General features: G+C 45.9%; 1 protein-coding gene across 2 annotated transcripts in view; it reads right to left on the bottom strand.

Moving 5' to 3' along the window:
• The window catches only part of CDK17 (cyclin dependent kinase 17), a 136,527-nt gene extending 109,561 nt beyond the window's left edge, over positions 1-26,966 (bottom strand). The window contains exon 1 of one of the 2 annotated variants that reach the window (XM_078598656.1): positions 26,574-26,966. The gene's annotated coding sequence lies outside the window, so the exon portion shown is untranslated. The remainder of the gene's footprint in view (positions 1-26,573) is intronic. The other variant, XM_078598655.1, reaches the window with a different exon arrangement.
• Positions 26,967-27,499: the final 533 nt, after the last annotated feature.

A 27,499-nucleotide genomic window follows, 5' to 3' on the forward strand; every position in this document is an offset into this window, starting at 1 on the left:
ATTCATCGAACTGCACAGGTCTGTCATCGTCGTCATTGTCTAGTCATTGTCATCGTCGTCGTCGTCATTACTGGAGTCAAGTCTCAAGATACATCTGTCATTGGTGAGTGTAGAACACCATAATACGTATCGTATGAGAGAGAGAGTGAATGTATAATATTAAGGTTTTATAATTAAATAGATTTAAGTAAAATATATATATATAAAGTATAAATATACATATTTTAAACATTCTGGTACCCACACACACATATACGGAAATTCCTAGGGGGCCAATCCTACTTTGCGGATTTTCACCTATCGCGAGGGGTTCCGGTCCCCATTAACGAGGGATCACTGTAATAGTAAAATTGTATGTTCACTTACAAATCATAAACATGTACGATTAGTTCCACATTTCTTTTCCAGAAATGTCAGCCAGGAACACAACCCCTGATTTTAAAATGTTGTGTAAGAGTAATTAGAGTTTGCTTTAAGTCATTTCAAGTTAATTAGCATTTCCCAGGACTACATCCCTTATTTATAGTGGGTGATTCCTGTATTGTGCAAAACTAGGCAACAGTCTGCAGGTATTACATAAAGACACAAGAAAGGTTACAAACCAGATGGGGCCCAATCGGTCCGTTGGGCCTCGTTCGGCTGTTCGTAGCTGATCCGATTCTCAGATATCATTGAAAATTAGAGATACCTTTAAACAAAATTCCAAATATTACATATGTATATAAAACATGTAGTCGTAACTTCTCTCCCGTCCAACCACGTGACATTTGCATGTACCGTTCCACCTTGCATCATTAAGAACCACAGCGATCTCAATGGGCATTTATTGTAACATACACACAATAAGTGCATTAACTGTAAATTGTTTTAATTAATCGATTGTCTGGATAAGCCATTTGAATGGATGCAAAACCTAAACTCAAACTGAGACTTTAATTGCAAGATTATCATCAAGTGGAACAGTCATTTAAAAATAAAATATCATTGAATGACCTTGGTCGATCCACTGAATGCTACCGCCACACTACCCTGGGACAAATGGGCGGTTGCCTGCAAAGGGTATGCGCAATAACCACCACGCGTTTTAGGATCAACAGGCACACACACACACGGGCCCAGTTGTAAATATGACGCGTTGGGAATTCAGCTGGCACAAGCGCTGTTCAGCGAACAGATTTCAACATTTAATTCAAAAGCCGTTCAGCCCACCCATGTTGCTCAGCTTTTAAACTCTTACGCAATAACTTGTTATGACAACTGCTTCTCCCTCTGCCCTTATGAACCGTGATCTTGATTTTCATACCTGACGTTGACGCTGGCGAATCGTTTTAATAAAGACATCGTGAGGAGTTGCGGCGCGGTGGTTAGAGCACTGCGCTACGAAACTTGACAACCCGAGTTCGATTCCCGCTCACGGCCAACATTGGTGACGAATATCTGAAATGGTCTTAGGCCTCCCCTAGGTCGACTGAGCCTTACATGAGTACCTGGTGCAGTGTGTAAACATCAGCAATGGGAAGACAAAGGCAGCCAAGTGTGGTGTTGGCCGACCACCCACTCGTGTGCTGTACCCGTCCTTCATAGGTTATCTTTCGCAGCACTGGCCCCAACAGTCTGTTAAAGGGGGTTCTTTGATACAGAACATCGCACATAGTGCCCACAACACTGCGTCGAAACAAACGAAAATGGGTCACTTTTCATTAACCCAGATACAGCGCCGCACCATTCAAGCATTAACCCAGATACAGCACATTCGATGTGTACATCTCAATTGTGATGTGTATGTGTTTTATTAGGAAGCCGCTGGAGCTATCCACTTAAAATTTAAATTCAAAACGAATTTCTCTGGAACTGATTTTTTGGTTTAGTTTGTTGTCCTTCTCCCATACGGTTGGCTAAAGTCATACACAAAGTATTCATTTCACTATTTAATTGATGATTAAGAGTCATATAGTATGGCGATTTTTTTATCAAACCTCTCAAAATTGTTTTTTTACCAATCACAATGGAACACATTTCATTTAAATTGTGCCACCGATGTATTTTTGCTGGACGCAAAGCCACACGTCACAACGAGGGAGTGTGTGCCGCAAGCTAAATCGAATCTTTCGTCAAACATCCTTCAGGAGGATTTCCTCCTGGAGCTTGTAAGGCAGTTCTCTTGAGCCGCGCGGTTGATCAAGTGATTTGTGTCGTGCCCATCTGCTGAAAGGAACATCGGCGCCAACTGTGGTGCCAAGATAAATGTGTACGATTCTTGAAGTGAAGTAAGCAGTAGGCCGCACTGAGACGATCATTCGGCTTCGAGTGAACGCGCGGTTGCCTTGCGCAGGGTCAAATCCACAATATCGGTACTGTGACATCAGGAATAATCCTCTGAGCCTTGCGACCATTTCTCTATTTGTTTGTATGTAAAGGTTCTTTCACACCGTACGTAACCAACTTTGCTAATCGGAGGAGTGGGGGAAGGACAACCAAACTAAACATGAAAAGCTGTTTTAAATAAATGAGTTTTCAATCTAGATTTAAAAGTGCATAGCTCCACTGGTTTCATAGTATCGGAAGGAAAAGCATTTAAAATGGCCGCAGCAGTGCACCTGAAAGCGCGCAAAGCGGTAGCCATCTTTGATCAATGCCCAGCCAAAAGCCACTGTAAGGATGACCGGAGTTCGCATGATGGTTTATGCTCCTTGACGAGATCAGCGAGGTATTGTGGTTCATTTGCTGCAGGCACTTCGTGTGTCACGAGTGCGACCTTATAATGAGTTTGTTGGGCAACCAAAAGCCAATCCAGCTCAGCGAGCACTGGACGGACAAGGTTTAATCTTGCAGTACCCCGTCACGACACGTGCCAAAGAATTTTGAACAGACTGCAGCTCGGTAAAGTCTTTGGCAGACCTCCCGTAGTGTAGTGAGTTGCAATAATCGAGCCTTGTCGATGCTATGCTACATGCCACTATGTTGGCTATATATATTTACCCAATCGAACAACATAGGATGGCAATAACTGTTTTGATTTTCCCATCTACTGGAGAGGATGCTAACGCAATTAAACGAGTGTCGCTAATGACGGACGAGTAGACGCGCGGGTCCAAATGAAAACAACGTTCACACGAGTAGCAGCTCACGCCTGGGATCCACCCATGCTGTGGCAAGAAGCTGGTGGATCACGCGGCTTAGCGTCACGAGTTTGAGAGACGCACAAACCCGAGAGGTAAGCGGTGGCCAAGAGATTACGGGGTGAAGTGTTTAGCGGTCGAAAGCGCACTGCGCCATGAACTCGGCGACCCGAGTTCGATTCTCAGTCCGAGATCCACTCTGCGAGCACGCTGAAGAGCGATCGTACTACCCCACAATCAACACAGCGTGGTGAGCCCTTCATCCAGCAAGTAAGAATGTATGTTGAAATTCATTCGCACAGTATGTAGCCAACCGTAATAATCGGAGGTGCGGGAGGGCAAAATAAACACAAAAACTAGTTATAAACAAATTAGTTTTCAATCTAGATTTAAAAGTGCATAGCTCCAGTGGGCTTCCTAATATCCGAAGGAAGAGCATTCCAGATGGCCGCAGAAACGCATTTGAAAGCGCGCGATGCGGTGACGATCTTCATTCGATGGCCAGCCAAAAGCCACTTCGAGGATGACCGGAGTTCGCATGATGACGGTTTATGCTCCTTGACGAGAAAGGGCTGACAATGATCAGTTTTAATAGACTGCAGTAAAGCAGGTAGGTTGCTGACCAATCTGTATGGATTTTTATTATTATAGGACGTCTGACTTTTCTCCAAGCACTGCACTCTAGTTTCCTCCCACATATAAAATATTCATCCCGTTTCAGACACTTCCTGCAAGAGAGTCTTGGGTGTCACTGCTGCATTCCTGGACAGAGTAATATTGTTAACAGACATGAGTATGAAATGATCAGTTCCTGGCTGACACTCAAGTGGTTAACAGAGACTCGGGATATCCACGGTTATAATCGGTCAGCTGGTTAGCACTTCATGCAGGGAGTTAAGAGTGTGCTGTGTGTCGCAGGTGGACAGTGTCACAAAAATAAAAAATAAACTGGCAGTGAAGTTGGGCAAGTTGGCTAAACTTTGCCAGGGCACTGAGCTGGCACTGTTAAGACCCCGGGTTTTGAATCCAAGATGCAACCCGTGACTGGACCCGGCAATTGCGGAGCCAGGATTTTCAGGTAGAGGGGGCAACCCCTCCAGCAATTAAAAATGATAGAGGAGTTGTTAGTAAGGACTTGTCCCTAGCTTTTTATTCAACGCGTGTGCGGCGATGGTGCAGCCATTGATCGAGGATCGAATTCGAACAATGTGTGATCGGCATCGCGCTCGCTGAAGGTGAATGCCTTCAGGGAAGTCGTGTACTGTATACACAACTGCGCACAATTCTGAGTCACTTATAACTGATTTGCCGTTACTTATTGCCAATTATGGACTCAGACTATTGTCCTATCATCTCAGAGTCTCTGGCACGTAATAATATGCTACACAGTGGCAGTGGGGGTCGCAAAATGCCGATTTATTACTAATAAACCCCAATGATCCGATCGAAATTAGGGATTTCGATCGGATCATTGGGGGGGCACGTGCCACCCCACCGCCCCCCACTGGCTCCGCCAGTGGGACCCGGTGCTCGCATGCAAACAATGCCACGGTCTCAACCTTGTCACCAACAGCTGCACAAAGTAACCCATCACGCTGAATTTGACGTATTCAAGCACGTCCCAACTCTTGCAGACTGAAAGTGTTGGTAAGATTGCCATGCAATGAGCACTATTTTCACAGCAATATACATCAAGGGTAAACTGCCACAAGTGGATGAGGTGTGGTGAAATGAATTTAGAAGTATGGTCGAAATCCACTTACCCGCAGCCCAATTTCCGCAACTCCGATTATGTGTGGAAATATAAAAAAAAAACTGTCCGTGTATCTTTCGATTTAAAGCTTTCGTGACTGCAGGGATTCATCTTCTTGGTTCTTTCGGTAAAGTCACGTAGAAGGGAAGTAATAAAATAATAAATAATAAAAATAAAACATAATAAAACAATTCTCACGAATTGTGAGAATTGTTTTATTATGTTTTATTTTTATTATTTTATTACTTCCCTTCTACGTGACTTTACCGAAAGAACCAAGAAGATGTCCGTGTATCATCCATTTAACCTCTCCTCTATTCTTGACATTATCCATGATTATATTATTCACGACTATTCTCAGAGATTATTCTGAAACGGCTTTCTGGTGTCTGCAAACACATCCCATTATGCACCGTAGCTTTGCAGCATTTCAGCGTCCTCCTGTTATCCCTGAATTTGTTGTGGATAAGAGAGGTCTGGTAGAAAATTAATGCTATTACAGTTGCGTTCCTGAAGAACACCACGTTATGAAAACATCGCGTTATAATTATTAATATAGGGTAAAGCACAGTCCGCGATAACACGTGAGATGCGTTTGCAGGCTGAACAATGACCGAGGTATATGGGTAGCAAATAAAATAAAATAAATGAAAACAACTAAATTAAATCACACAAGCTTCCGTCTTCAAGTAGAACCGTTACAGCCAAAGTCACTTACTACAGTGACGTCGTGATTTAATTTAGTTGTTTTCATTTATTTTATTTTTTACCTATGTGACTTTACCAAAAAAAAACCAAAGAGTATGAATCCTTGCAGTCACAAAGCTTCAAATTGAGAATGTATGGGTAGCATCTCGAAGCATCCCGCGTTGTGCAATGCTATGCTGGAGGCAGCCACACAACCGCTCACTCCGACTCGCGCGACGTAGTTCTGTTCGCTCAATCGCGTTATATCCAATTCGCATCCGCGTTGTAAAAATGTGTTCCCTGATACATTCATCGCGTTATATCTAATTCTGGTGATGAAAACACGTGGCGTTATAGGTGAACTTGGCAGATAAGTGGTGTAAAATAGCACGGATATAACACATATATAACGGGATCCACGTAGTTTGTCCCCTAGATGGGCACATTTCCCGACACAGGGTGATACACTGCTCACTAAGCAGGCATTCCGAATGCCATGATCCCCAAAGCGCAATGGGAATTATTTTTTTATTTTACCACGGGGCAAATAAATGCACAAAATACCGTATATATTTAATAATTCATAATTATTCCGTGGTCGTTACATGCATCTCCCTTGAGAATGTAAACAAATTAATAAATACGTCCCACTGGTCCGTGACCTGATTAAATACAAGTACAGTGCATCAATCAATTAGTATGGACCTGAAGGGAATTTTATCGGCAAAGGGCAGCAGTTGGCAGCACGATGGGGCGCACGCACAGAGAAAAGAGGCGAGGACGAAGGTTATTGAGGCTACGGGTTTACACAAACTCAAACTCAACCCGGAGAGATTTTCACTTCGCAAAACGGCGGCGACGCTAAAACAAGCACTCGGGCCAGACATCAATTGCATTCTGGTTTGGATTTAAATTGTAACCCCCCCCCTCCACCACCACCACCGAAACTGTTGCTTGTAGATAGCAACAAAAAAGGGACGCGACCGAAAATATTAATGGGGGTTTCTATCGCTGGCTGGCGGAGAGACAGCGGCGTGCAGCATTTTGATGAGGCTACCGTATCGGCGGCACACTGCGCTTCGTCCCTCATCAGGAGCCAGCATGATGTCTGTGTGGTCACAAAGCAAGGCAGCGGTCCTATCTATCTACGCAGCAAGCCCAATAGAGACTTATCCATCGCCCGTCATCATTGTTTATAATGTGCAATTCACAACACGGATCTTAATGGGCAACCCCCCCAGTCACTGTCCTTTGAACTCGTGATGTGATTTTTAAAGATGGTTAGATTATTTTGCTTTTTTACCACTTGGGAATGATTGAAAAACCCAAGAGATAATAAATAATGAATAGGCTAAATAAAAACATTTTACTGCACACTGTAAAATAGAAAAAATAACACAATTCGATGCGGATTAGTGGGGGGGGGGGGGAAATGAAGTTGTTTACATTTATGGTGCTGCATATCTCATTTTCCAAAAACCTTGCCAAATTAGTGTGTCCGAGTTTGTTTTGAAGCCGAATACAATCACATCTGCATCCACTGCACAAAGTTGACACAACAAAATACATATTTTTTCACGGTTTTGGACATAAGTATGTTGAACTTCTTTCACACCGTACGTATCCAACTGTGGCTAATGGGAGGTGCGACGGTACAGAATGTTCGGTCATGTTCCATGAAACAGTTTCATGGGGCTGCAGGACAGTTGCACTCCTGTCCGTGTACAGGCCATTCATCAATCCACTGCTGGATGAGGGCCTCCCCAGGCCATGGGGGTCGTGAAGGTTTATTTGACCATACTTCACCACACTGGTCAAGTGCACGATGGTGCTGGTGCTGGTGGGGGGGCAGTGCAGAACAACAGTCGAGTTTTCTGCAGTGCCCCCTATTTCTGACAACACCTACAGCGCCTGTTATTTTGTACGTGGTGGTCGCTCATCCAAGCACTATCCAGGGTCAACCCCGCTTAGCTTCTGGGGACTGATCGCCACTGTACATGTGGACAAATGAATGGATAATAAGCGTGCAGTATATCATGCATGGTCTCACGGGTACTATGCAGTCATGTAGAACAGGGTATGTGTGTGTGAATTAAATCATTACAGAACAGTCATGGGTAAGCATTTTACATCATTGGAGTGGAAGATGGTGGCCTCCGCGTGGCCCACTCTGTAAAGCAAGAAATCACGACCAACACCAATCCCCCGGACGAAATAGCCTCGCACTACGAGGGCGCCGCACAACCAAATCCACAATCTGCTGAAGAAATAAAAAAAAATGAAAAAACTGTGTTGACAACGACGGTGGAGGCCGGCAGAATCGAGTCGCTGGCCAAAAGCACTCGCCACTGAGCTCGAGGTTCAAACCCACCCCCCTCCCCACAACCTTTCCGACAACTCGCAGCTGGCCTTGTGGGCCTTGCAAAGGGCAGAGTGGTTCACGTTGCATTCTTCCTGCAAGGACACGCGAAATGTAATGTGGCATCTCCCGCGCAAAAAGAATCAACAATAAAGGACTCGAGAGACACGCTGCACCGGCACGGGAGGCCGGAGTATTATGTATTCTTGCCAATACGGACCTGACAACTCAACATTCCTGCCGCAATAAAATAAAAGGGATTTATATTTCTCTATTAACGAGGTGAGATACCGCCGCCTTTGAGGTTCACAACAATGTCTTTCTTACAAATGGCGTGAAAAACTTTATAATGAAGGGAACCTTGTTTTTTGTCCACCACGCTGACACTGGTAGGAAATAAGTATTTTATTTGGGATGGTTAGCTCCAAACCCCAACTAGAAGCACCAAAACTCCCCTCTTGGGATTGAGATAAGTAATCCGTGAAGGAACCAAGCACAGCACTGTAGCTAATGAAAAATCTTAATCCGCAGAGTGTAGACTGAAGCATCTGTTGACTTTTTTCCGACTGAACTCCGGTCATCAGCTACATAGCACATCCATTACATCAGTGCTTAACAATACTGCATTCCAAAATACAGTACAATGTAGAACTTGCAGAGGTTTTTTTGTTGACTTTTTTTAAAGTTCTTAAATTCCGAGCAATCTTCTTGGGTTTTATTTAAATCCACAAAAATCTGAGCTCGGCCAATTAATGAACTTGATCGTTACACAGCGACCTGCCTACACCGTCACGGTGCCTTCCAAGCAGAGGTCGCAAACGGGTTTTGATTCTTTACCCGTACCCATACCCGGCCGCACCAGGGTCGCAAATGGGTACCCGTACCCGTACCCGAAATGAGTGGCAAACGATGACTCACCAGTGACTCACGGCCTACCCGTACCCGGCCGCATCATGACGATTGCTTGTGTTGCGATCGAAACGTCGTGATCTATTATTTTTTCTTCTACCTACGTGACTTTACCGAAAGAACCAATGAGTATGGATTCCTACAGTCACGAAAGCTTCAAATCAAGATTCGTCCAGTGTAAATAAAAGTTTGCAGATTCATATTTATTGTCAACATTATTTCCGGGAGGTGCTTGCAAAGGACGCGTTCATTCTCGATCGCCCACGTTGGATAATTTATCGAAGAAATGCCATGGCTACATTCGTGCAAAGCAGACGGCTTGTGTTGCAAACACTTTGCAATGTTATACCATGGGTTACAGCGTGTGAACTATGTAAACTAAAAACGAAACAATGTTTTATTTAAACTAAGTGGCTTATCACGTGGAAATTCATAGCAGCCAAATACTCTAAACGCGTGTTGATTCTAAATGCGGAAAAACTGGACTCGGAGAAAAATCCTTGGCCTACTTTTCCACACTTCCTGGACGTCTTGGAAGAGGTGGGAGGGAGTACCCAAAATTCATCCCACCACACACACACAACCTGCACGTCGACAGTGGACTGTACCCGCTTATACTGCTGGCTGAACAGAGAGGGATTTTAATAAACTTGCCCCATTGTCTCAACTGCCGCACCAAAGATGGAATCGAACCGGCAACCTCTGAATTTCAGGTTCAGATTGCGAACCGTGATACCACGACAGGAGCTCCTGAGCATGTAAATAACCGTGGAATGAATCCTCGTTCGAAATAATTCACAACCAAGAAACGATTGCAGTGGACACATTAATTCTAGGCATAACAATTACAGGGCTGTAAATAAAACCACTGGAAATGGGGCAGGGCATCTCACCAATGTTACAATCCAGCCCAGGAACAGATGAACAGCTACACTCATGGGGATGTAGCTGGGGATCTCAAGAAACCAACGATGTTCCAAGTGGGATTGCTTTAATAGAGTAACGAATGTGGTTTCTCCAATAACATGGGAGCAAAAATGTGTTCATCAGAGCATGAATTTAACATACAGCACACAATGGAGAGCGTTCACACTGCCGCATGTTGTTGCACTGTAATTGTGATAAAGCTTTTGAATTCATACCATTCCCAGTTTTTAAAGCTGTTATTGTTTTTTTATGAAATAACTAAAAATACATAACCACCCACACTAAATGTGAATTTTTAAACAACCATCTGCAATCCCACCCATACCTTATACAGTCTGATTAGCACAGTTGGCTACGTTCGGTGAGAAAGAAATTCAACATACGCTCATATAGTACTACAGTATTGATGTGGAATTAAGTAGAGTAAAAAGGTAGAGGTACAGCCCTGCAAATTCTCACTCACGCCACTGCTGGCGAAAGCATCTCCACTCGAGTATTTTTGCCCGCTCTTTCACCCTGGCCAAGGCATCTTGGACGAGGAGGGGGTACCCACCCTTTACCACACGTGACCTGCCTTTGGACCAAATGTGGGTGAACCAATTTATATAGTGCTGGGTGTGGACAGAGGTGGCAGTGATTTCAGACATTTTCCAGATGTCCCAACTGCCACACTGGGAGATCGAATTAAACCACCGGCGACCTCTGGATTGCACAGAGCGCTAACGCCACGGCAGTGCAGTTACTTTATTTAAAAAAAGAAGACTTGACTTGTTGCAATGCACTGAGAAATTACATTTAAGGGAAAAAATACATCATTTGACACTGCATATTAAATAAATCATCCTCCATTGTTTTCTCCCAGAAGGATTACCCACACGTTGATAATTATCCCCTTGGCAAAGCGAATGTATAAAAAGTTGGACTGTGATGCCGGTCTCCAAGCGCAGACCACGTTTGCAGGAAAACAGCTAAAGGAGCCCTGGTATGGCTCCAACAGGGCCAGGGTACAACCACCTCTTGGGGGACTGCCAGGCCATAGCAACGCAAGCACTTCTATGGCAGCAGAGGACTGCAGTATTGCCAGGGGGTGGGGGATGCTACGCCACGGTGGCAGAAAGAGAAATATTGAGCCTGGGAGGCAAATGAAGGACTCTGCAAAGAGGTGGCACCTGCACGTGACGTAAGATTGCCTCGTGGTAGAGAGAGAAAATGAGATGGAGGGGTGGTGGGCGTACAGGAGGTGGTACGGTATTGATCCGATTGATGTATTGTCAAGGAGCCCTTTTAAAAGGGACATTTAAACACCCTTCGCTCTGGAAGTCGTGCCCATGTGGTCATGCCTATGCTAATTTCATCTTTTGCAATGCACTGCACCGCAGTCCATTACATTTATACTGGTAGGAACCTCCTGGTTACACCAACTCATAGGGGATTATTGTGTCCGTCCATCCGTCGTGCAGGGAGGGGCTGGGTGGGGAGGGAGGGGCTGGGTGGGGAGGGGAGGGTGGGGAGGGTGGGGCCGGGTGGGGGGTGGGAGTGGTGGGGCTGGGTGGGGAGGGGCTGGTCACCCCGTGGTGCCCTTATAAAACTCAACGTTTAACCGACTCACGCCGGCTTGTGCCCGCCATCACAGTCGTACAGTATTTGCGGAATAAACCACGCCGCCGTTGACCCTGGCCATTGACCGAGCAACCGAACGTTCCTACCAGCTCCCTCCGCAGGAATGTGTTTAGGAAGCCATTGGAGCTCTCCACTTTTAAATCTAGATTGAAAACTCACTGCTTTAGAACTGCTTTTTGTGTTTAGTTCTTGTCCTTTCCCCCTCCCCGCACCTCAGATTAGCACGGGTAGCTACGTACGGTGTGCAAGAAGTTCAACATCCATGCATACAAATTTCCATTCCAAAGCATGGAAATGTCATCGTTTAAAATGGTAATTTAACCCTTCTGCTGCCAGCGCGCTGCCCATGCACGTGCAGTATGCACGCTGTGTTGAAAACACAGTGCGTGTCAGTAGGTTGCTAAACGTTCTTCCTATAATCCGCATTTTTTTGCGGACAGGTGGACGATGGTTATCCGCTGATCTTGAACCGGCCTTTTTCCTTGCCTGCACTTTGGCAAATTACATCACGACTCCAGACTAGTGGAGTTCACCGGTAAAATGTATTCTATCATCTGCAAGTGTTTGCAGATTAGCGGAGCGGATTGCTGGTAATATCACGGATTAGAGGATAAATTATATTCATCCCCCATATCACTGCGGATATGAGGAGTTCTACTGATTTTTTTAACGGATGAGATTAAGGGCGAGGCATGGAACAATGCATCGATTCAGTTTATTAAATTCGATTCGTATGCTTACGATGCGCGCTTTGAATCATTAAATAGCTGCAATCAATTATTCATGATTCACGCAAACTTTATGCAAATTACTCGTACTGACGTCGCCACGAGTATCACAATATGGAAATTGTACAAAGGTAAAAAAAACGCAACAAACAATAGACGTTTCGGAGGCAACACAAGCTTCCGTCTTCAGGTGGTACCGTCACAGCCACGACAGCTGTATCAAGTAAATGAGAGATTGCAGGAGTTACCACTGCGTTTATATAATGGTTGGGGAAGGTGGTGGGGCAAGGGCCGCATACTTATTATTAATATGGTAAGGTGAGGTTTGAGACTAAGAATAGACTGCATAACAAAGGCTGAGCCTTTGTTATGGAGAGGTGCGGTTTGTGACTCAACCTGTAACAAGAAGACCACCACTAAACATGGTTAACAGTAATGGTTGTCTGTCAAATAAGATTGGCAAATAAGTGTAGTTAAATCTTTTTTGCATGGTTAATCACATCTTTCCAATGATTACTCAGTTTGTAACCATCATCACGGTTGAAATTATGTCTGTGTTTGTATATTGATACCAAGATCCAGGATGGTCATGTCTATGCGCCGCTTCTCGGTGGCAGCCCCAACATTCTGGAACGATATCCCTCTGCACATTCGCAGCATCACCTCAATCGCCTCCTTCAAGAGAGACTTAAAAACTCACCTCTACAATCATGCTTTTGAGCGACTCTGAGCTTGACTCTGCGCCTCTGAGTTGCGGCCACTACATCTGCAAATTTGCGCGCGTTACAAATTGAACTATTATTATTTATGTATTTACGCGATCTAACCCAACAAAAAAACTATTACAAACGTGCAAATTTGGGCCAAAAGTTGGCATGTGGTCAGAAAGCATTGGCCCAACAATAGCCCAACGTATCCATGTTGACTGGGCACACGCCTACCAAGTGTATGTCGTGTGTGGCGGGTGTCTCAGGAGCACATTGGTGTGTTTGTGTGTGGAGACATGGGGCCCTCTTGGTGCGTATTCGTTGTGGGGCCACAGGGAGGTTGTGTTAGAGGCACAGAGTGAAGTTTCTGAGTGTATAGGTGGGTATGAGAGCGGTAGCTGCGCTACGAACCCTGGCGACCCGGTCCTGGGCCTCTTCCCTTAGGTCGACTCGGCCTCAAATGAGTACCTGGTGCGGTGTGGTAACATTGCCACTGGGGGAGACAAAGGCGGCCGGGCGTGGTTGCTGGCCACCCACCCCCCTCGTGTGCCGTGCCGACCTTCATAGTTGCTGCTCGCCAACAGCGTTTGCCCCCCAAGTCTGCTCAAGGTCATACAGGATCTTTGTTTTTCTTTGGGTGGGGGAATGGCATGCATTGAGAGGACATGGGTTTGTGGGTGTTTGTGTGCAAGGTGACCTGCTGATGTCTGTGTGTGTGTGCGTCTACGTGTGTAGAGGACATGGGAACGTGTGTGTTGTGTGTGTTGTGAGTGAAGCTTCCAGAATACAGTGTTTAACGGTCTGACAGACAGGATGCTCCCAAAATCACTGCACCGTTTCCTGTTGCCACCTCCGATTGTGTGGAGCTCTCAGTACGCTGCACATTGAGGAGTGTTTTTTTCATGTTCAATGCGTGTGACGGTACAGTGCCGAAGCTGATTTTTTTTGTTCCGTCTCAAACGCAGCTGTGTTGTAGGGAGACTGGCCACTGCCATACGAATGTGGAATTCTCACCACCGTCTCTCAAGGACGCCGAAGGATAATGGCACCGATCCATGCGACAATCACTGTGGCTGAGGTTTTTTCTTCACACGATTTGCCTAACGCTACTCCACGACATTTAAAGCAATTCATCTTTAAGGCAATTTCATTGAATCTCAGCACATATGCAGTGCACACAAATAATAGGGTCTGCATTGTGTACGAGCTTCCACGGAAAATGGGTCCTGTCCATGGCAGAAAAAACTAATTAGCACCTTCAATTTCAGTAAACTGGAATTACGTTTTCCAAGACTGTGTTCTCATTAGTGCCAACCACAATAAACAAGGGAATGGGCTGCAAACTATAGAGCTACGAAACGACAACATATCCAAGTTTTAAAAATTCCAGTGGTCAGAACAGTACAAACGGCAAATCGCCCCCCTCCCCACCAGTCCCCACCCCCCGTGGCCTAGTTACTGACCCGGGAAAGACGCACCTTTCCGGGCAGGAATTCAGGCGAGGTCAGCAGAGAGGTTTTTTTGAGAAGCGTTATGTAAGTGTGCTTACTGTTAAAGGCCTTTATAACACATTTTTTTTTAGCGAAGTAAAATCATTTTTGGGTTTTGCTTTGCAATGTTAAAATGTTTGAGATTCATATTGTATGGGGGGGATGTTTGATAGTTAGGAAAGTAGAGTAACACAACACTCCTCTTAACCGCAGCAATGTGGGTGATGAACATTGCAGACTCTATTATCCGTGATGTTATCTTCGAGTTTACTCCGCTTATCCGTGAATCGATGTTGCGGATAACCGATGGGTATTCGGATAAATTTGTCACGACATTCCACCTATCTGCAAAAAAATGTGTGGCTAAGGAAGCCATTCTTCGTCTTGCATATATAACAACAATGCAGGATGGGAGAGACCATATATAACCGTGGGTGGATAACATGAAAAATAGACCAAGCATAAAAGGAGTTATAGCTTCTGCAAATAATCGGAGCCGTGCATGAGGAGTTCTACTCCACAGTACTGTAATATGATCAGCTATATTAACAATCCAAGGAAAAAATAACTATGAATAGGTGAATATATGGATAATTTTCACTGCTTTAATGCAGTAATTGGGATTTCCCTTTACTCGATGCCATTGCATTTGGTCAAGTAAATCTGCAATACCTCCTCATGTCTTCCCATTCACCATTGATGATCGTGTGTTTATCGTCTTCTTATCTAATGTGCACTGCATGGGAAAAGTAATGTATGCTGGCGATCGTTTGATCACAAAACATGGGGAAAAATACTTTCATGGGGACAAACGAGATTGGATCACTTTGTTCTCAAGTGTGTAATTTAAATAGAACGTGGCATTGTTTTTAAAAAAATAAGTGGCATAATATAATTTTTTATAAACAGTGTGAAGAATTGTTCCTAACACCTATGCTACAAGGTGGCACTACAATATTATTTCAGGTGTCAACAGGCTCTGCGCCATCCAAGGACTATGCAATGGACTGCAGTGTTCTTTTTTGCTATTGACTAAAATGGAGCATAGATCAGTGATGGGCAACCCAGACGAGTTAGTGGGCCACATAAGGGGCCCTCCTTCACCCCAGTGGCCCACAAGCTTGACATTGTGCTTGTCCACTAACCGTGACCCAATACATCAACCCGAGACCCACTGAGACCAGGCCACCACGAGGGGCACCAGGGGACACATGCAGCCCGCGGCCGCAGTTTGCCAACCACTGGCATGGATGCTAATACATTCCTGTACTATGTACATCTACTGCTGGATGAATGCCTCCCCACGCCGCACGAGTGGTGGGGGGTTTTGACCATACCTCACCACGCTGAGCAGTGTGGGCTGATGACATCGTTAAGTCCTAGACCATGAGAGAATAGACGTAGAGTACAATTTGGAAGTGGTGTCTACGACTTGATCCTGCAGTGTTTGTGTATGGCAGTCACCCATCCAAGCACTATCCAGGATCTAACCTGCTTTGCTTCCAAGATCTCAAGAGACCTGGTGCATTCCGTGCAATTTGGTCAAAAAGTAGATCTCCAATTATAAATAGCAATGTGGGGGACGAACATTATCCAAGATGTTGCCGGCAAATTTCTACCACTTATCCACAAACAAAAAATAGCAGATAATACTATGAATCTGCAGCGTGAATCCCATTATGCATGAAACATTCCACGATTAAAGCTACTGAATGAAACACACCGTGTGATAAACACCTGCCATACAGCGTCGTACCTGTTTTGACGTATGGATCACAAACATGGATACTATACATCAAACCATTAAACAGCATATTCCTATTATCCTGTTGTAAATATACAGCATGCAGAATGTATCCATAAATGACCAGATGGTATTCAAGTCTACTTCCAACAGTAATGCATCTTAATGGGCACTCAACTGCTTAGGCAAAGGACATTTATTGATCGCTATCGCATGTCACGACGGGTTATTGGCAACTACTGGCGATAAGTAAGCTGTAATAAAGACATAATGAAACACAGCTCGCAAGTTAAACTTTAAAGCATTGTAGAAATGATTAAATGCATGTGCCCCTATCTTTAGCCTTTTAAATTGCAACTAAATACTGTAGGTCATTAATCTGCAAGCACACAGAAGCTGGCTCCACTTCTCCCATCTAATTAACCACTGACAGAGAACGCACAGACATAGTTGAACAATTTTCCCATTCATTATATTTCATTTGTACTATCAGCATCAAAATAGGTGCTACAAATACACACACACATGCGCACAAATCGTACTACACATTAGCTTGTATAAATAACAATTAAGTATAAGGTATTTATTATGAAGTGATACTACAGGCCATTGCATATAGATCAGTACGTGAGTTTATGCAGTGCCGAATGTAAAGAGATAGATCCTAGAGGATTACGTTGTCTTTGCAGTGTACCAGACGATAGGATATTCCTGATACAAGATCTTGAATACTTCTATTTATTTTGAGCGCAACACAAGTAGTCAAAAAAGCAAACAAAAAGAAGCAACTCTGATAATGATAATAATATGCACTGTCCTTGAAGTTGATCATTATCAGATTTGCTTCTTTTTGTTTGCTTTTTTGACTACTTGTGTCGTGGTTATTGCAAACATGATGCCTTGAATAAAGGTGTCAGTTTTGTACCAGTTTAAAAGGGTAAAAACCTACTACTATATTTTGCCACTGGTAAAAGAGATCTCATAGTGTAAATGCTTACCCCGAGCTCTCAATACTCTGATATTGCACTGTGTTTGAGTTGTACGCATTCTGGTGTCATCTGGTCCAACACCAATGGGGACTAGGCTCTAAAGAAAGCCGTCTCGGGTGTGGACCAATCAACTTCAAGGACAGTGCATATTATTATCATTATCAGAGTTGATTCTTTTTGTTTGCTTTTTTGAGTACTTGTGTTGTGGTTATTGCAAACATGATGCCTTGAATAAAGGTGTCAGTTTAGTACCAATTTAAAAGGGTAAAAACCTACTACTATGAGTTGATGTTGTTAGTGGCATCGTCAGATTTTCCTTCATCAGCCGCCAGCGCGTCATGACCGGTGAAAAACAACATCTGCTCAGAGACGTTGGCACAATGCAGCCTCGCAGCGGCCTCATTGAACGCGGTACAGCAGAGAGCACAGTCCTCACATACGTTGGCACAGACGAGAGGTAATGGGGTTAACGTGGCACAGTGGTTTATAGCAACGACGCAGTAAAAACAAAGGGGGTTAACCGAAATTTTGATTCCTGGCCATGGCTAACATGAGTGGCGAATAATCTCTCAACCGGGGCACCCCATTGCGCCAAAACCAACAACTACCCCCAGTGTGATGAACCCCCCCCCCCCGTGATCAATGCTTTCACCCAGCAGCTGATTAACAAAGAACCGCTATTTGTTGTTTCACGAGGAATACAATACACTGCATTGTAATAATTACTCGAATACCCTATAGTGTCTTCTTGGTTCTTTCGGTAAAGTCACGAAAGCTTGATATCGAAATTTACCCTATAGTGATGCAGTCACTTTCATGGGGAACAGTCGTGTGTTCTATTTGTGTTGTTTGTTGCCAATGAGCCACAATGTGTAAATAAACACATTTTAAATGGACCCATCAAAGTTCTATGGTCTGTGGTTTGTGACTACAGTTCACGCACACGAGCCAGGGTGGGGGGGCATTATAATCATGAATTGCTTCGGTTTATAACTTTTTATTGGCTGGAATCGCGCCACAAGATGTCCCCCTGCTGTGCCCATTCAAGTGGCCTGAAAGATGGTCTCGTGAAATTGCACACGCTTAACGCGTTACCACAGAGAAAAGACATGTGTCACTTTAGAGTGTGTTTGGAAACCCATGGCTTGAGGAGGGTTGAGGACAAACCAAAGTGGGGTTAAATATTTTGCCATATTATAAAATTTATTTCATGAGAGCATTCTTAAATTTGCATCTTACTACAGTATATAGAAGAAAAAATTAATTGTGATTCGTGTTTCTTAATGATTTCATGTTAATGTTTTTTGTATTGTAGTATCATGAATTATATTCCAATCGTGCTAATTGCATCATGCCATGGAGTGGTAAACCTTCGCCTTCAACAATAACAGCAAGTAGAATGTCAGATCATGCCATGCCTCACAAGGTGACAAAAGCACAAACACTATACTCGTCACTGCAGTGGACCGCTCTTATCCAGCATTACAGGGTGCTCCCAAATTGAGTCAAAAAATACAAAGTAAAAGTCATTTTCATTCCACAATCAATTGTAGACAAAGCTGAAGCGAGCAACTCCATTAAGTCGATACCCTTGAGCATCTGGTTTAATCGCGGGTGGCTGTATACATTTGAACCCAGGATCTCATAGTGCTGTCAATCTCACAGCGGTCATTTGCCTCTCGAGCCACCTGGCCACATTTATATTCTAAATACTCACTTAAAGCTGTCACGTTAAAACATAACACAGCTGACATTCAAATTGCAATGTTAAAAATGGCTTACACGCCCTCACCAGGGCACTGATATAGCGTGCCAAGAAGCAACGCGAACAGCCACACCAACCACCACCACCACATGGCACAGCCACTGTGTTCATGTATGCTGCCGTGGCACATCAGGCAGTGATGATACCACGCTTGAGGAGTGATATCACTGCGAGGGGAGTCATCGGGAGTGGGCAGCTGTGTAAGGAAATGAGACAATTGCCTACATTAGGGAACACGCTCAATCAAAGCCTTGAGTGGCGGTAATCTTTATCCGCGCTCCCAAGTCGGTGGTGGAAAATTATTTACGCACAAATATTTTTTGCGCCCCGAACCCCTGGCCTTGCGTCTTCCGCCGTTCCCCGTTAAGAAATGGAACATGCTATCTTAACGAGTCGATGGGCTCTCACAGTGGTCCAAACAAAGGCATCGATTAGAGATGCCACATCCATTGATTGTGGACGGAACCAATAAAGCCTCCTTTGTTCTCTGATTAATTACCCTGCCAATCGGATAAATCAGCATAGGGTGCACGTAAAACACCACGAGGGCGTTACAACAGCCCACACGCGGTGACCGGTTTGACAGGCAGCTAAAGAGAAAGGTGACCGTTCTGAGACCACGCTTCAGCGATGCAGCAGGGTGCCAGGTTTGACACGAGGGTCGTCTGGTAGTGTGATTGGGGGCGGGAGGGGCCGTAACCTCACCTCTATCTCAGTAAAACAAAAACGAACGCTTTTTTTTATTTTCTTCTAAGCATTGCTTTTTCCCCCAGTAAAAATTAAATATATTTCAACTGCGCTCTTGTCGTCACGTCACGAGGAGGATAAATAACCATTTGGAATGCTCGCAGTATGCAGAGTGCATCATCTTGCATCAGAGAATGGCCCTCTGAGATAATGTCACAGAAGTGCATCTAAACTTACTTCCTTAAGCCTCTTTATTCACGAGGGGCACTCTTCACATTCCTTGAAAAGAATGTTCATTGCTTGTAAACAGCCTTTTTTAATTCTTGGGGCCCTGTAAAGAAGCCAACTTAAGTGAAAGCAACAACTTACTTTTTAAAACTCCAGGCTGAGTCCATGATGATCTCGCTACATTTGAAATACCAGTTTAATCTATGGGTGGCTGCCAAAGCACAAACCAGGAATCTCACGTGCACCTACCGCTGTGTCCCCCCCCCGGCCACCTCCGAATTAATTAATGTGCTGTTACGTAAACCACCGGGATATACAGCCGCGTTGTACAGGTTAGCACACTGAACTTGCAATCCAGAGGTCACCGGTCCCAATCCCACCCAGCAGCAGGTGAAAAAAGGAGGCAAATTTCTTAAACCGTCCCTCCCACCTCTGTCCACCCATCTAATAACCCATTCCGAGACATCTGCAAGTCGCAGGGTGGGTGTCCCGTTTGCCACTGAATCTCGGAACGCGCAAGTGGTTAGCGTTCATTTTATTTAGAGGCGTAGTGCCGTTGTTTTTAAAGACATTGTACTCACCGCTGAGAACTGTAATGACATGACCGCACTCTACGATAGCCGGCGCCAAACTGTTTCACACGCCCTCCCGCAAGGCCTCGTGGGAGCCTCATTACCGATAAAGTTATTTTATTTTAGTTTTTTTTACAGTGCTCATTCGGACGACTTACACGTATGTCAAAGGAACGGAATCAGAAGAGAAAGTGATGACGTACACGCACGCCATCGGAGCGGGAAAGGGTAAACAGGTACACCACAGTTAGTTGAGTGGCAAATCGTATGTAGTGGGGTACATCGTGGGTACTTCCACCTCTACCAAAATGCCCTCTAGAGGGGCTCCCTAAAACTCCCTCTGGTGGATGCCCTTCTGCCAGCAGTGGCGTGAGCAAGACATTTCTGGGCTACGCCTGTATCTACATAGCTATAAGCCACACATACCAGTGTGCGCTATACACTGTACGTGTACAATATTCTGAAGAATGTTTGAGCGGACAGAAAAGGGTCTAAATGGTTGGTCCATCAGTGCGTGGCCTTCCTGGGCCAGAGTTTTTCAGCAGCATTTGTTTAAGCAGGCAAACTCTAGACTTCTTTTGACTTTCACCGGGAGATTGTGGCTTGCTAAAACAAATTGTGTCGAGTTTCCTGATGTTGCACGCAAGAGCTACCCACGGACACGAAGGGGGCTCATTCAGCACAGTACAGCAGCGTGGTACAACACATTTCATGTACCGTCTTGGTGGATTTGTGCATTCTAAAATAAAAACAGGGTTGTCTGTTCATGAGGGTTCTTGTTTCACCACGTGAAGATACATTCAAATCTCGTTTTGGGTCCTTCAGCCTCGAAGGGGTTTCTGGAGCAGTGTTTTCGCAAAGCATTTCTTCAAAAGCAGGAAAACTGTCGACGAGGTTTGTTTTATCTTTTGAGTCTCATGACCGCATTAAAGGGGCCAGTCCTTTCAACAACTCAGTGGAAACGGGTCAAACACGTGTCACCTTAAATAAATCCCACCGCAAAACCACTTTGTGCAAGATGACCTTCACAGGCTGGTGAACTCAAATGCGAGAGCATTTCACTTTGAAGAGGCGATTCAGGTCCACGTCTGTTTATCTATTGTCGAATTGCATATCACCGCACTTGCGATCCAGCAGCAATACACACAATACACGTTGTAGATTAATATCACAGCACGTGTCATGCCACACAACCGTACACAGAGATAAAGAGATGTGATCAACTGTATGTTGTGAAACACAGTCGTTTTAATAGTACACTGCATTGCTCTGTTTATGCAATGTACATTTGCCAAAGTTATTGATGAGGAATGAATGCATTGTAAAGCTCATCTCTGTTTAAACAAATATAAACTGTGCATCAAAAACAGTGCACTACCTCCTGTGAAGCGAGTGCTTGAATAACCTTTAACGCCTTCTTTGCTCGTAGTCAAATCAAATCCCAGATTTGTAAAAAGTTACAATTTTCGCGACATAGTTTTTACCGAACAAATCTCTCATGCTCTTTCTTACAATTACTGCAATCATAATGGGCATTCGTATTGGCGTCACTACGAAAACATCGAATATAGTACTGCAATTGACATACCATTGAATCAAAACTAGTGTTCCGACCAATGGCATTAACACCCGTGGTTATGTAATGTGCAATAGTATTAGGGTATTCTGCAAATTGGCCTCGACTTTCCCCCAGAGCTAGACGGCGATCATCTGTAGGCAGACCCAGAGGGTAGGACAGCATGCTTCAGTCCATCTTCACCATTCCACTCTGCACAGCAAAAAAGACCCCTTAACAGACTGTTGGGACAAGTGATGTTAGCGAGCACCTATGAAAGGCAGGATGCGTGGATGTGGGTGGGTGGCCTGCATCACGCCCGACCGCCTTTGTCTCCCTAGTGGCGATAATTACACACGACACCAGTTACTGAATCGATATAGGGGAGGCCCAGGACCGGTTTAGGCAATCGTCACTGGTGTTGTCCGTGAGCGAGAATCGAACTCGGGTCACCACTTTCGTCCCGCAGCATGCTAACCACTGCACTACCGCTCCTCACAACTCTCCAAACAAAGATTCCCCGTGTAGCCTTAACAGACTTTTGGGGCAAGTACTGTTAACGAGCACCTATAGCATCTCACACACACTGCCAGTGACGCTGCTTCTCACCGGGCAGCACCGTGGGAAAAGTTTGGCCGCTTTTATGAGCATTTGTTGAAACAACTGTACAGGATATTCATACCTGCTTTTTATTTCTTCAAACAACAATCCTTGTTTTTGATGTGCTGTGTTGGGATTACATAGTACAGCAAAAACCCCGGTTAACGTCGGGGATACGTTCCTGAAATGTGCGACGACCAATAACAAAACGACGTGAATCAAAGCGATTCAGAGGGTAGGGGGGGAGGCGAAGGCTGAGAGGCGACGGATAACGAGAAAGGACGGACGATGCTGCCAGCGACGTGAGTGTGTCGAGATGATGCAAATCAGGTAGCAGCATTAAAGCGACGACGTATTTGTGAAACGACGTAAAAGAGGGGAGACGTACATCTGGGTATTTCTGTACTCATATCAAACCTACATAGGCCCACATCAAGGCATACAATACCTATTGAACGCACAAACCACATTTGCTCATGACAGGCAGCCATGCCAGAAACACTGCAGCTAAGAAGGTGAACCGAGAGCAATGCTGCAAATACGTCTGTGTGAGTGTGTGTACCTGCTGCAGTGTGTAAACATTGCCACTGGGAAGATCAAGGCTATACGGGGGATCTTTGTCTTGTATTGGTTACCAATTTTGCAAGCGTGTGAAGAGGTAACTAATGATGCGGGTATGCTTGTGTGAGTTTGTGTGCGGTAGAGCGCGGGGAGTGGTAGCGCGTTTTGCTACGAACCCGGTGACCCAAGTTCGATGCCCGCTCACGGCCAATACCGGTGACGATTATTTGAACCAGTCCTGGGTCTCCCCAGGGTCGACTCGGCCTCAAATGAGTACCTGGTGCGGTGCATAAAATCATCGCCACTTGGGAGACAAAGGCGGCCGGGCGTGGTGCTAGCCACCCATCCCCTCGTGGGGATGGGTTGCCGGCCTTCATAGGTGCTCACTAACAGCACTTGCCCCAACAATCTGGTTAGAGCTATGCGGGTGATCTTTGTCTTTGTGCGGTGGAGCAGTTGTTTTGCAGAATATGCTACGATTCCTGGTGTGGCCCGGGATCAAATCCCCCACCAATGTTCTTCAATGTCACATGGTGGCATCTAGCTAGGCCAATAATGAGCTCTCCCATATAGGTCACCCCCCGCTTTAAATAAATTACAACACCGATGGCTGTTGTGGGGGGAAACAAAGGCGGACAGACGTGATGGTGGTGGTTGTTTGGTGGCCATTCAACTAATTTCTAAGCATATTTATCCAATAGCTCGAGCAAAACTGCACGGATGATATTTGCTTCTGCTTGTGCGCAGTAACCGACTGTCTAAAATACAATACCATGTGTGTGTGCTCCACGTGTGTGTGTGTGTGCTCTGTCAAAATACGTCAAATCGATTCCCTACCGTAGCGATTTGTGCTTGGTGCCACGCACCTTTTGTATCAACTGCGTTGTTGCTGCGTTGTCTGGCATCAGCAAGGGCCGCTGTGTGCATGCAAGCGGGGATTTCAAATGCGGATGCTATGCAGAATAAAAATATGTTGCAAAGGTGTTGTTTGCTAAAGTGTAGTGTGTGTGTGTTGTGATGATGAAAATCTTGTGCGCACGCTATCACAAATGATACAAGCACGTGCATGATGCAAATGTTGCAAATGATGCGTTTCCCAACGAAATCTCCCCTGCTATGTAATTTAATAGAATGTTGCATTCGCGTGTGCGTGTGCATTAAACAGCGGAATAAATGCGTGACTGCATCCACGCATTGCCCAGTTCAGCAAATACTGCGCAGCCTTATCTCGAGTGAGAAGTGCGATTTACGCGTTTAATAAACAAAGATGGTAGTGTGTGTGTTGCCCCTTTCAGCTCCATCATAACGGCTACCCAACACTGGCGTGGCTCGTTGCTGTTGAGTCGAGGAGAACACGAGGATGTTAGACATTTGCCGTCTCAGTAGCGTGGGAACGCCACTCACACCAGAGGGCAAGACAATGGGCTCAGTCCACAACCACCAACAGCACCACCACCATTGCCATCATAACCATTTCCATCTCTTGAACAACAGCACCAATGTCACCACCATCTTTACCGTTGCTCTTTTCACAACACTGTCACATCTGCTCAGAGCCACCATCACCACCATCACCATATTAACCATCATTATTACCATTATAAGAACCATCACGATCACATCGTCATATATCCACGACCACATCGTGGCAGACATCACAATCATTATATAATTGTAACTGTGTATAATCATTATCCACAACCATCATATCACCTAAACTTTCACCAGGACCATAATCATCTGATGACCAATAGCGTGGTATTCATCATCAGCAGTATGTGTCATTGTAAGCATCACTTCCACTCCCCATTAGGATTGTTACCACTCCATCACGCCACTGTCATATAATATAAATCATTACCATAACCATCACATCAAACCCAGGCAGCATAACATCAGAACCATTCACAATCACCATAAACATCATAACAATCACCATCACACCTTCTGAATCATCCCTACCATCATATCATTGCAAATACCATTACAAGCATCATTGTACTATTACGTTCTACGATATAATCACGGTCATATCGTAACCACCACTATCAACATAAATAATCAACATTACTATCATAACTACTATATCACTATCACCATGGCTGTATAACCATTACCAGCATAAACCAATCAGCAATATTATCACTATCACCATTCTTACAATTATCACCACCACCACCACCGTCCGAGTTAAAATGACCGTGGGTAAAACGACACCACCACTCCCAATTACCATCAGACCGAAGACCATCATCACAACCTCTTCATCATTATCATCAACCACTGCTGCCAACATCACCAGAGCCCGAAACAACACCGCCACAACTATCACAATGTTGCTAATAATGACACATGGTGGTTGTCAGTGGGTGTACAAGAATTGCAACACAGCGAGGTTTGGACTAAAAGGGGGGGGGGGGAGAGACGCACCGACAAAACCATCAGCCTCCCCTAAATCTCTCTCAATATACAAAGAACCCCCTTATAGCCTTTAAACCGACTGATTAGGGAACGTTCTGTTAGGGAGCACCTATTAAGGCCCACGCCCGCCCACAGATGCCGCACCAGGTACTCATTTAAAGCCGAGCGGACCTAGGGGGGGGGGGATGGGGATGCGTAGTAGACACACGGGGAAGCTAGGGGGGGGCATCGACACAGAGCACCGCCCACACCGACCCAGGCTCACCACGCCCGGCCGCCTTTGTCTCCCCAGTGGCGATGTTCACTACGCACCCCTACACCAGGTACACGCATTTGAGGTCGAGTCGACCTAGAGGAGGTGTCGACCGTGAGCCGGAATCGAACTCGGGCTCGCCGAGTTTCGAAGCGCAACACGTCCGTGACCACACACACACACGTGTGTGGCAACATGCATGTAGGGGGCTGTATATCACCTGCAGACACACACACACGTGTGGCAACATGCATGTACGGGGCTCCCTGTCACCTGCACACACACACACACGTGTGGCAACATGCATGTACAGGGCTCCCTGTCACCTGCACACACACACACAGTGTGTGGCAACATGCATGTACAGCTTCCCTATCACCTGCACACACACACACACGTGGCACGCATGTACACAACTCCCCGTCACCTGCACACACACGTGTGTGGCAACATGCATGTACAGAGCTCCCTGTCACCTGCACACACCTCGAGAGAGACAAAGACCCCCACCCCCACCGCATGGAAGCCCGCCGCTTGCAAACATTGACGTCTCTCGCCGCCTGTGAGCGAGCACCCGTGGATGTGCACGGCTCGTTTGGGAAGAAGATTCAGCAGCAGCACCACCACCAGCAGCACCACGACCGCCTTTGTCTCTCCCGGTGCAGCTGTGTTCCACACCGCGGCCAGCCCAGCGCAGCCACACGCGGTCAGCGAGGAGGCGAGAGCGACGGCCCCCGCTAGGGAGCGGAATCTGTCAAGGCGCGGACATCGCTGCCACTTTGGCGCTGCCGTCCGATCTCTCTCGCACACGGAGACACGCACATAGAGAGAGAGACGCCGAGACAGAGAGAGATGTGTACACACACACACAGAGACAGAGAGAGGCGGCATTGGCGTACCTCCTCCACTCGACCCAGAGGAGGAAGGCGATGATCGCGTTCTCAGTGCTGCTCCGGTGGCCGATGCAGCAGCAGCAGCAGTAGCGGAATCAGTCGCCGCGTCTCTCGCTCCTCCCTCCCACGGCGCACAGCAGCGCCCTGTGCGGGGGATGGGGGCGAGGAGGAAGGGGAGAGAGAGACACGGAGGGAGGGGATGGGGAGAGAGAGAGAGGCTGGGGTGGTGGTGGTGCTGTTGATGGGGGGAAGGGGAGAGACGTGGAGAGAGCGCGCAGAGAGAGAGGATGGGGGAAGGTTGGTGGTGATGGGGGAATAGGGAGAGAGGAATGGGTTGAAGGTGGTGGTGATGATGGGAAAAGAGGAGGAGAGCAGAGCGTGAAATCTTTCGTTTACAAAAAGGGGGGGGGGGCACATAAAGCAAAGCATTGGAAAAAAAAAATGATGAACGAAGCAAAGTGCCGACTACACCGAACATCTTCTTGTTTCCTCTGATCGTAAAAAAAAGAGAGAGAGATGGATTGTGGAGGTAATGTTGAGTCGAGGCTGTCTCTTCCCTACCGCTCTCTCTCTCCATGGTTTAAATGCCAACAATGCCACAGCGATTCCCCATTGAACGCGATGCCCGTGCAATCGAATTCCTGGGTGCAGTGGCGTAGCGACGACATTATCAGCTCAGGGGGAGTGAGTTTGCGGCAATTGATCAGGTGGGGCCCCAATATTTGCTTTGTCTCGCACGGTGGCAGTCAAGGGCCCCCCCAACTCGTGGCTTTGGCCACTAAGGGGATTGGGGCCAAGGCACCCATCCCCCCACTGCCCCCACGCTCGCTACGCGGCTGGGTGCAGATGATGCAAGATTCTGATCGTGGGCACCAAGACTCGTGCGTGGTCGCCATCAGCATCGCCATCAGCATCATCAGCATCGCCATCAT

Source organism: Lampetra planeri, chromosome 11, assembly GCF_965212315.1.
Source record: "Lampetra planeri chromosome 11, kcLamPlan1.2.h2, whole genome shotgun sequence".
NCBI classification, from domain to species: domain Eukaryota; kingdom Metazoa; phylum Chordata; class Hyperoartia; order Petromyzontiformes; family Petromyzontidae; genus Lampetra; species Lampetra planeri.